The sequence below is a fragment of the Dreissena polymorpha genome, chromosome 14 (assembly GCF_020536995.1).
Source record: "Dreissena polymorpha isolate Duluth1 chromosome 14, UMN_Dpol_1.0, whole genome shotgun sequence".
Taxonomy (NCBI): domain Eukaryota; kingdom Metazoa; phylum Mollusca; class Bivalvia; order Myida; family Dreissenidae; genus Dreissena; species Dreissena polymorpha.
In genome coordinates, this window is record NC_068368.1 from 11,865,469 (window position 1) to 11,877,848 (window position 12,380).

General features: G+C 33.6%; 1 protein-coding gene across 1 annotated transcript in view; it reads right to left on the minus strand.

The window, feature by feature from the left end:
- Window positions 1-12,380, minus strand: part of LOC127857519 (nucleolar protein 14-like) — a 106,712-nt gene that overhangs the window by 49,567 nt on the left and 44,765 nt on the right. The window lies entirely within an intron of this gene.

Consider the following 12,380-nt stretch of genomic DNA (forward strand, 5'->3'; position numbering starts at 1 on the left):
ATTTTGATTGCAAAGTGGTTGAATTTTCGTTGCAAAGTGGTTGTATAATGGTTGGATTTGGGTTGAAAAATGGTTGAATTTTGGTTGTAACATGACGTTGAATCAACGTCATAAAATGACGTATAAAAATACTTTCATTTACAACCAAATTCAACGGTCATTCAAAGTCATGGTACAACGTCTTTTCAACGTCCATTCAACGTCATATGTTTGCTGGACCAAGTTTAAAATCATTTAAAGTCATAAATAAAGCCGTTATTATTTTATTATTGAAATGCAACAAGCATTGGTTGAAAAAATAGGTAAGCGTTGCTGTACCTACGTTTTATATGAGTTTTTCTTTTATTTCGCTTAAAATCAACCATTAAACACGTTAATTAATGCTCGCTTGGTCATTGTCGACTCGGGTACTACTTAAATGTACACTGGATAGTCTTAAGTATACTTAAATGTACCACGGCTACGGAAAATATACCCGGCCAATTAGACTGTACCTATGTTTTATTCCCGCCCAAAAATCCGATGTCGTAAAACGCGCTACGGAATAGGGAACAAAATTCTCTTTGAACAAAACCTGTCTCAACATGCTTTTTTGAGTTGGAGTTTCGATAATATAAAAGTCATTTAACAGAATATTGACATAAATATGAACATTTTATTTATTTATTTATTTATTTGAGAAAAAAGCCGACAACGACCATTTTAGCGTAAGAATTACCGGGTACGTTTCAGTAAATTTTCCGTACCCGGGGTACATTTAAGTATACTTAAGAGTACCCAGGGAGCATTTAAGTAGTACCCGAGCCGACAGTGACCAATCGAGCTTAATTAATAGAACTCCGAGTTCACAAATGCCATTTACTTCTCTAAATGTTCAGAAAGTACTCACGTCATTTTAGTTTAAGCGAAGTTGCTAAAGCGAAACCCGCACAGATCATAATGTGTGTTGCACTCACCACAGGAACATTCAGGTGACCAACTTTTCAGTACGGCCAACGCAAAAATTGCTTACTTGCATCATTTGTATTTCACTCATACAAAACGTGTTACTCTGCTCGCGACAAAACAGTTTAGACCATGCGCTTGGTCTGCCGGTAATATGATTGATAGGTTGGAGATAACGTTACGCAGTCACGATGAAATGAGACGCGGTCTGGGAAAACTGGGCTTAATGCATGTGCATAAGTGACGTCCAAGGTTAGGCTGGTCAGGGACAACACTTACCGCCTAAACTGCATTTTAAGCTAGAAGAGAATTTATGAAAAAGAACATTCCATAAAAGCGGAAAGTGTCGTCTCTGAATATCCTGTGCGGATTGCAAAGGCGTATATAGGACGTCACTTATCGCACATGCGTTAAGCCCAGTTTTAAATATATGGACGCTGCTGCTGCTTTTGTTGGAGTGTCTCCGGTTTGTTGTGGGAACGAAAACAACATTAACATCAAAAACACTAATTTCAGTATTAAAGATATTTTTTTTTAATTTTATTTTTTACAATGATAATATTTAAACGTCAATGACATCGCTTTAAGATGATTTTACTGAGTTGTATTAATAGTGCTGAGGTCTTTTAACTGTGTTTAATGTTAGTTTTATATTATAATTTTATTAAACGAAGGTTTAATCATGGTTATGCGTCACACATACTGTAAAACAAGTATTATAAACCTTTCCCCCATAAGAAGCAAAGTCAAAATAGCTTTTGTAACTCGCAGTCTGTTCAGGTTTTTATGCTGTTTGCTGCTCATCAGTATCTACGGGTTGGAAATGAAGTCTTTAAAATTTGAATCAAGAAAGAAAGGTCTTTGATAAAATTTAACTTTATAAGGGACTACAAACACGTCAACATGTATCTAAGTGATAAAGGGATGATTACTCGTGTTACATTATTTTTCGTTGATTTTGTGGGTGACCGATCCCCGAACGTAACACAAACACAGCTGAAAATGGCCGATGGAAATTCCTCATTTTTTCCCACAATTTGACGGCGATATTTAATTATTAGAAATGTTAATAATAACCAAATAAAACATTATATAAAAGTACAAGCATTTTTTCAGGAAAATTAGGATGTAGCTGTTTATCTTGTATACAGAATAATATGAACAATTGCTGTCATTTGATTTTCCAGCTTTTTATAACATGGTATAGCAAATAAACTACAAACCCATGTTTAAACATACGCAATGCGAAGTATGAGCAAACGTTATTTATTATCCGTAGTCAATTAAAATACATTAAATATAAGTTCAATATTATCAGATTAGATAAAGATCAACACGTGTGATTATGAATTTGTGTTTTCTTATTAAGTGTTTTCAAGATAATCAAACGCATACATATCAAGTAGATACATATTCGCTAATCCGTTACGATAACGAAGACGTAACGCTTGACTACGTCACAGACGTTAGCGGTGAAAAGTAAGACTACACGTCAGTTTATAGTCCCATTATACAAGTTGACATGCAATCCACATAATATTACGGTTTAAAATTGACAATTCCCGACATAATATTTTTTATTTCTGGGTAGGATTTTTGTAACGAATTGATTTCTGTGTGACCGTTTTATGACCACGATCTGTATTTATTATCTAATGTGCTCTCCCAACCATTCGTGTTTGTATTTCAAAGTTTATGAGCTCCTTCCGCGCCTGAGGCTGCATAATGTTTCGACCTGAAGTGTGCTCTGGCACTCCTACCTACTTAACTAACCAGACTAAAAAAACAAGTTTACCATTTTACGTTGTTTCCTTTAAAAAATAAGTTTATCATTTAATGATGTTTCCCTTTTTTCAACATATTTTATTTCAAGATTGCAGAGAAGTATTACACATACAATATTGATTATAACACAGAAAATTTAGTCGAATTTTGAATTATAATGTCTTGCTCTTAAGTTGTTACTCTTGCTCTTGCCGTCAACTTGCATAAGAAAGCACTGTTAAAGCAGCTAACAGTGGAAGTGAGAGCATGTAAAGATGTGTTGTTTTTTTATAGATCTTTGGAGTATGCTAACTCACCACTATGATATGGTTTAACTTCTGTGGAATTTTGTATAAAATACAAAAAGTATTGACAGTTACAATTTTAAATTAAGAACAAGTGCATTACATGTTAAACATATTCTGATGACATATGTGACGTCATTTTACGATAAAATTTAAATTAATTGCGTAAAACTATGTTATTACAATCAATTATGATTTCGCGGTTTATAGAGGAGTCATTCTAACAGTTTTGTGATAAATGTAGCGTAAACGATACATTAAGGAATTTCAACCACAGGTGGTTAGCGTGTGGCTATGATATTTATTAGTGAAAACATCATTTTGAATGATAAATAATCATGTTACAAAGAAAAATTAACTTTTCTGAAAAAAAATGTTTCACTGTCAAATATATATATACAGAGACGTAGACTGGAAAGTCGCCCAATTTATATAATAAAGCGTGCCGAGTTCTCACCCGTTACGGGATTTCGCGAGACTTGAATACAAATATAGACGACGCCATTTTGTTTGCGAAGCGGGTAAAAGCTACAAACGATTGTAGGACATAAGCCCCCCAGGACAAACCCCCCCCCCAATGAAAAAATGAACATTTTGACAATTGCCCCCCAGTAGTAATAACAGGTAGGATATAAGCCCCCCAGTTCTTATTTTGCATCTGGATATTTGCCCCCCAGTGCTTATTTTAGGAGTGGACATTTGCCCCCCAGTGCTAATATCATATGTTGTTTCCATTAGACTAGTATATCTCTGTATTTGGATTCAGTATTATTTCATATCTCATAAATATATAATCATAGAAACTTGGATCATTATAATTCGAAATAAAAAAGGTCCAGAAACTCACTTTAATTGCCTAATCTTAGGTAAAATAAACATCTTAAAGAATTTGAATTGTTTTTTAATTAATCAATCAAAAGGATTATCAGCTTGTTGAAGGTGTTACATGTGGCTTTGATCATATACTTGTTAATGAAAATTAAATGCTTCTGTATTTAATCAATCAAAAGGAATAAAAGGTGGTGATAATTGGACATGATTATCTGCTCAATCGAGTAATGTCGTTTAAAATAAGGCACTGGGGGGCAAATGTCCACTTCTAAAATAAGCACTGGGGGGCAAATGTCCAGATGCAAAATAAGCACTGGGGGGGCTTATATCCTACCTGTCATTTCTTCTGGGGGGCAATTGTCCAAATGTTCATTTTTTCATGGGGGGGGGGGTTTGTCCTGGGGGGCTTATGTCTGGATCCCGCTACAAACTAAACAGCGAATTTAGAGCGAGTTCTTTGTTGACATTGACTGAATATGTTATTTTTAAATTGCTGGATAATGTTTTCACCAGACCAGTTCAGTAAACAAGAGACATCATTGGAGGTTACGGTAAGAATCGTTACAAATATTACTGCATTTTTACGCTATTCTCGGTAAACACACGTTTTGGCTTTTGCTCCAATTGCAGTAAACTTGTGACACATTTAACTAAGAAAATATCACCTGGATATTATTAAATTTGATTTTTGTATTAAAGTACTGATTCGGTTTAATGAATTCACACCTTTTTTATAGTGATATTGTTGGATAATAAAATTACACCAGATTTTATTTACCCCATTTTTCCGATGCATTTGATGTTCTATTTAAACTCCTCATAGTTTTAACGACTAAAACTTCAAATATAAACTACGGATCACATCATATATGGTTTCATTTTAAAGTGCTGATTGGATTTTATGTCTGCCCATATTTTCAGCGTGATATTCCATTAAATAATGAAGTTGTGCAAGTTTTAATTTTACCCTATTTTTCACATACTTGCTTTCAGCCATTTTGGTTTTCCATAAAAAACATGCATATTTCCAGTGACCAAAGCTAAAAAAGGGTGCATTGAATCATATAATAACTTATATTTTTTTAAAGTGCTAATTGTAATTTATTAAGTCACATATTTTCATTGTGATATGCCTTTGAATAAGAAATTGACACCAAATTTAATTTTCCCCATTTTGTCGGTGCATGCTATAAGCCAAAAATTGTTTTTATCCAAACTCTTCATAGTTTTAACGACTAAAACTGACAACATGTTCTATGGATCATATCATCAATCGTATCATTTTAAAGTGCAAACTGAGTTTTAGGGCTGCCCTTATTTTCATTTTAATATTCCTTTCAATAATGAAATTATCCAAGTTTTAATTTGTCCTGTTTTTCAGGTATGTGCATTCAGTCGTTTAGATTTTCCGCAAAAACCTTGCATATTTTGCGTGACCAAAGCTAAAAAAGGGTGCATTGCATCATATCATTACTTATATATTTTTAAAGTGCTAATTGTAATTTATTAAGTCACATATTTTCATTGTGATATGCCTTTAAATAAGAAATTGACACCAAATTAAATTTTCCCTCTTTTGTCGGTGCATGCTATAAGCCAAAAATTGTTTAAATCAAAACTCTTTATAGTTTTAACGACTTAAACTGACAACGTGTTCTATGGATCATATCATCAATGGTATCATTTTAAAGTGCAGATTGAGTTTTAAGGCTGCCCTTATTTTCATTCTGATATTCCTTTCAATAATGAAATTATCCAAGTTTTAATTTGTCCTGTTTTTCAGGTATATGCATTCAGTCGTTTTGCTTTTCCGCAAAAACCTTGCATATTTTGCGTGACCAAAGCTATAAAAGGGCGCATTGCATCATATCATTACTTATATTTTTTTTAAAGTGCTAATAGTAATTTATTAAGTCACATATTTTCAGTGGTATATGCCTTTGAATAAGAAATTGACATCAAATTAAATTTTCCCCATTTTGTCGGTGCATGCTATAAGCCAAAAATTGTTTTAATCCAAACTCTTGATAGTTTTAACGTCTAAAACTGACAACATGTTCTATGGATCATATCATCAATGTTATCATTTTAAAGTGCAAACTGAGTTTTAAGGCTGCCCTTATTTTCATTTTGATATTCCTTTTAATAATGAAATTATCCAAGTTTTAATTTGTCCTGTTTTTCAGGTATTTGCATTCAGTCATTTTGATTTTCCGCAAAAACCTTGCATATTTTGAGTGACCAAAGCTAAAAAAAGGGTCCATTGCAATATATCACAACTTATATTTTTAAAGAGTGCTAATTGTATATTATATAGTCCCACATTTTCAGTGTCATATTCTTTTGCATAAGAAAATTACAACATATTTTATTTACCCCACTTTGCAGGTGACTTCTTTAAGCCAAAAAATGTTTCAATGCAAACATTTCATAGTTGCAGCGACTATAACGTCAAATATAAACTATGGATCGCATCAAATATGGTATCATTTTTTTGGCATGCCAATTGAGTTTTATTTCTGCCCAAATTTTCATTTTGACATTCCTTTAAATAATGAAAATCTGCAAGTGGTAATTTATCCTGTTTTTCAGATATTTGCATACAGCCGTTTCGATTTTCCGCAAAAAAACTTTATATTTTGAGTGACCAAAGATAAAAAGGGGTGCATTGCTTCATATAATAACTGATATTTTTCAACAGTGCTAATTGAACTTCATCAGTTTCATAGTGATATTTCTTTGCTTAAGAAAGTTACACCATATTTTATATACCCCAGTTTGCAGGTGAATGTTTTAATCCATAAAAAGTTTCCATTCAACTCCTTCATAGTTGTAATCACTAAAACTTAAAACACATACTATGGCTTGTAACATGAACTTAATTATTTTACAGTGCAGATTTAGTTTTATGGCTGCCCATATTTTCATTGTGATATTCCTTTTTAATAATGGAATTGTGCAATTTTTAATTGACCCAGTTTTTCAGACATTTTCATTCAGCCTTTTTGATTTTCTGCAACAAAGCTTAAAGACTGTGTTAGAATTGCTTTTTATTTTAAAATAATTATATCCCAATATGATTGAAATTATACAAAAATGAATAAAAAATAAATTTGTTACAAAGAAATGGACTCATGCTGGCAATTCGAGGAGAAAGATTATGGGAAAATTTTGTTTTCGAGCATTCTGATGACAGTTGACAGTATTGAATAGAATTAAAGCTCAATTTCAACCTGTGGATGTTAATTTACAATAAAGAAATTTAATTATAATATGAATATGGTTAAATGCCTCATTATTATTGATTTCAAAAACAATAAAACTTAGCATATCTCTGTAATTAAATTATCTTGATTAAATTTAAGTGCACACAGTTAGGGATTCCTTTATTCCTTTCTTAGCTTTCCCAAATATCCATAAAAACCTTCCAAGGCAGATGTCAAATTGACCCTAGTTACTTATGTTATCTAATATTCCATACAGAACTGCCAATTCAGTCATCTAGTTTATGGCTATATGGGTGAAATATGCATTATCAGTAGACAGATATCAAATTTATTATGGCAGAGACAGTATGGTGCCAGATATGGTTACATCATGTTCTATGGATCATATCATTAGCCCTCCCAAATTTAATCAACTTTTTATAATAATCATGTATAATTAGACATCATACTCATTCGCAATATTACTTTGTGTAAATTCGTATAAATAATAGTTTGTTTATTTTGTGTAGTGCAAACCGTTGATGAATGTGCTTAATTAAAAATTGCTTCTGTTTTATAAGTTGAGGAAGGTTTAAATTAATTAATCATTTAATATATGATTTAATTTATAAATTTAGTCGTGTAGTTATTAATATAAGAATTTAATATTAATCCTAATGGTTTTTGTTGATCAATTTATAATATAGTAAAGTAATTTAATAAGGTAGGTTAGCTCATGTAATATTTAATACCACACAATACCAGGTAATAAGACAAAATTTTGACTTATTACCAGGTATCGTATGGTGTAAATGGTTGATTGGTTGTTTATTGTCATTCTGTGTTCATTTGCTGAAATATGACAATGAATGTATTCATGAATTCACCAGGAAACATTATAATATGCATGTTTATATGCCTTCTTTATAAATTGTATGAGGCATTTACATTTTTCATCTAAATTTAGAATAGCATATAATAAATATCATTTGATTTGGTGCTCATCTGCCATGCTCATTGGTATTTCAGTTTGGCCAGGCCCAGGAGGGAGCGACTGAGTGATGGGGTGCAAAAGCGATCTCAACATTTACTTGATGAATCATCCCGAACAGCACTTGTCGATCATCTCCTGCTCAATGAGGATGAATCAATAACTGAGAACTGAGGATGATATTTCTCTCAACATCGCATTGTATGAAGACAAAGCAACTAAGTGTGGTTTGCCATCGTCAACAACCGAACCAGGCTAAGCTGCCGTTGGAGTCTGCCAAGTTGAGATCACTGTATCTATCAGGGTTGAGTGTTACATACTTAAGGAAGTGATCCAAAGCCATATATTGTCCATATGCACGCAAGAGACCTGGAAATGCTCTGTTTACATTCAGATCAAAGCAATGGCAAAACATATTAAGTATGAAATTATGTGTAAATGAAGCAGGACACACTATTGTGTATGTATGTTCATTGTTAGGAAGTTGCTCAGGACCATTTTTGTGGGAACACATTTCTAGTGATTATCTTTTTGCCAATTAGCTCACCTAAGCACAGTGTGCCATTAGTGAGCTTTTGTGATCACCTTTTGTCTGTCATGCGCAGTGTGTTGTGGGGCGTCAACATTTGCCTTGTTAACACTTTAGAGGCCACATAAATTGTCCAATCTTCATGAAATTTGGTCAGAACATTTGTCCCAATGATATCTTGGACAAGTTAAAAATGGTTCTGGTTTATGGTCCGTCATCATGAAACTTTGTCAGAAGATGTGTCCCTATGATATCTTGGTTCAAAAATGGTTCTGGTTGGTTGAAAAACATTGGCACCAGGGGGTGGGGCATTTTTCCTTATATGTCTATATATAGCTATAAAAAAAAACTTTTTAACACTCAAGAGGCCACATTTATTTTCCGGTCTTCATGAAACTTGGTCAAACAATGTGTCTCAATGATTTCTCGGACAAGTTCGAAAATGGTTCCGGTTGTTTTAAAAACATGGCCAGGGGGCGAGGCATTTTTCCTTATATGGCTATGGTAAAAACATGTCAACACTCTAAGTCACATTTATAGTCCAATCGCCATGATGAAACATTATTATGTGACTATGGTTTTTCTTCAGCAATATTAATATCCTGCCTCAAACGATAATGGCTCTTATGCATAAGCTTACATGTTTGTTGCCTGCATAACTGCAGAATATTAGCTGTTTTCTTCCAATATGTTATTTGTTATATCAACAACTTGCTTAATATGTGTTATGTTTGATAAATTGCTTAATTTTTGTTATGCAAGGTGTATTGATATTTGTTCATGAAATATGAAGTTTTGTTGAAATATTAAACTGTAAAAACTATGCTCATGCATTATTTTATTGCACCGACTAAAATTGTTACTACAGAGGTTTATGAAGAGACTTTATCGCATAAATGGTTGCATAAGCTCCTCTGTAGAAGCCGGGACACATGCCTTTTACTTAATCATAATGTACATAAGAGGACATACTTTTCAAGTTTAGATGATGCTTTTTTTTACAACATACGGAAACGTTCTTTTCATTAACGTTGCATTCTGGGCACTCATACACAACTGACTGAGTAAAGTCCTGAACAAAATAACTATCATAATATTCATCATAATCGGTATACCTAGAAGTAAATCCAGATTTAAATCCTCGTCATCCCATGAAACAATATCCGTTTCAGACATTGTGAAAAGACACAGAAAAGAAACTTCATAACTGGATCGATATGCTTAATTACGGAGAATGGCACAGTATACGGGTCTGAAGATTTCTATACATGTACTCTAGGTGGTAATGTTATAATTGGTAAAATCGTGCATTGAATTTAGCGGTCATTAAAGAGAACAATGAACACAAACAGTCGATTAGAGCAGACCAAGAATAAATTCTCTCCATAAGAAGACGAATTTGTTCAGAGCTTTATTCAAATTATACAACACGTAAATGGCAGTCGGATTTATCAAAATTAAACACTGCAATTAAAATGAAAAACAAAAATCTAATTTAAACAACCAATTATAAGTTGTTTGTCGTAAGATTATAATCGCTTCTTTATTTGAATTTATCGTATTTCAAAGGCCATCATTAAATACCGGTTATCATGGTGTGTGTTTTTGACGATGCTGGAACAGCAGCGTCCAAGGTTTGATAACCACTAAAAACATTCTTCACAATGGCGCCCTATGTAAAAGACCGAGCCAGTCCGATTGAGATAACTCGATTTTTCAGTTACTTCCCTTGGCATTCGCCACTGCGTAGAAAATTGCTCGTTGATTTTCATTGATAACATTCTCCTAGCAGAGTTGTCGTTCGTGTTGATAAAGGTAAATATTAATAGAACAGCATATCCTGGGGAAACAGATTCAATAAGTGTATCAGAACGTTAATTTCAAATTAGTAATTTTACATCCATTTTATTTTTATGGACCAATGAAACAACTATATATTTTCTCTATTTTGTTTGATATTTGTTCTCGATTTAGTAAATAAATAGCGAATAAAAACATGTAAAATTAACTTTTTACGTGATCACAAAACTAATCATGCGAATGATTTCGAACCTGCAAATTGTAAACGCTGCACTGCTATGATATATATAGATAAAACAACATTTCTTCGCGTAATTGTCTGTCCCGCTAGCGCAGTGGTAAGGACGTTCGCTTTTTCACCTTTACGACACCGGTTCGATTCCCGCTCCCGGCGCAATGTTAAATTTTGTATGTTTTGTGGTCACCATTCCTGACAGTTGTTTATTTCCGGAAATCTCATCCCCCCCCCGCAGCAATTGACCATATAAAAAATTAAAAAGTATTTCAGTACAAAACAAATAGCTGGAAATTGCAGCTATCATTCAAAATTCGTCCCAACTGTCGTCAATCTAATCTTATTAGGTAGGAGTGCTGGACACACTCCGGGTCCCAACAATATGCAGCCTCAGCGCGGAGGTAACTTATTACCTTGGAAAAACACAAATACACACACTGGATGCAGCCTAGGCGCGTATAGACTCAAACAAGGCAACAAACTCAAGTGCGGGCACAATCATTTAAAATTTACATATTGAATACGATATTCTAACAGAAATCACACAACCACCTAAGTGAACATACCATGTTTGATATTTCGTTCGATTGTTAGATTTCAGCATATACATGTATAATGTCATTTCGCTATTAGTTAAATTATCCATATGTTCGTGGGCGAACTCGGATAGTCACATGGTCCGGCTATGTGCTCATACCTACTTTCGAGAATCATCATGAATGTATTGCCATACTTAATGAACAAGAATGTGACCCGCCTCCCAGTTTCGCTCAATGGGTCAAGTTACCCACGGGTACTACTTCCCCGTACCCCTAAACTTTTTTTCGTACCAAAAATGTTTCGTACGCAATTTTTTTTCGTACCAAATATTTTTTCGTACCCAAAATTTTCGAACCCAAATTTTTATCGTACCCAAATGTTCGTATCAACATACACAATTGTGGTGATATAGATAAACTTAAATTGATGTTTTATATCCATCCTCTTCAAAAGCATCGTCACACCTGTACTGCCAGTACTTTGATTTCAAACTGGAGGCGAATAAAATCGCTAAATACAACAATGCGGCATGTGATTTATTTTAATTGACACATTACAATTGTGTGATAGTACCGCATACATTCTCATATTAATAATACATAACAGTTTATTTGTTTCAAATCGCAAAAAAACTGAAACGCGAAAGCGTGTATCAGAAATGTTGTTAAGCGTGTTAACTTCCGTGGCAACCGACAAACAGTTGAGCGCTTATCTCGCCGAAACCCGCGACGGGCGAGAGTTTACCGATATTTGGCGACCTGCTAATCTCTGTTATCTACGTCTCTGTATATATATATATTAGACAGTGAAACATTTTTTTTTCAGAAAAGTTAATTTTTCGTTATAACATGATTATTTATCATTCAAAATGATGTTTTCACTAATAAATATCATAGCCACACGCTAACCACCTGTGGTTGAAATACCTTAATGTATCGTTTACGCTACATTTATCACAAAACTGTTAGCATGACTCCTCTATAAATCAACGTCTCTGATATATATAACAAGGTATGCAAAAAAAATCACCCGTAAACGGGGTGCATCGCTTTGAACAGCCATATCTTCATCAATTGTGCAGCGATTTTCACGATCTTGGTCTTATTCAACGCAGAAATGAATTGCCTTTCTGGAAATGTATATGTCTTGCAATATTTAGTACAAATGCTGGGTCAACTTTTAAGAAATAACACGATACACAACTCGCATGACCCAGTTGACACTGATTTTCGGG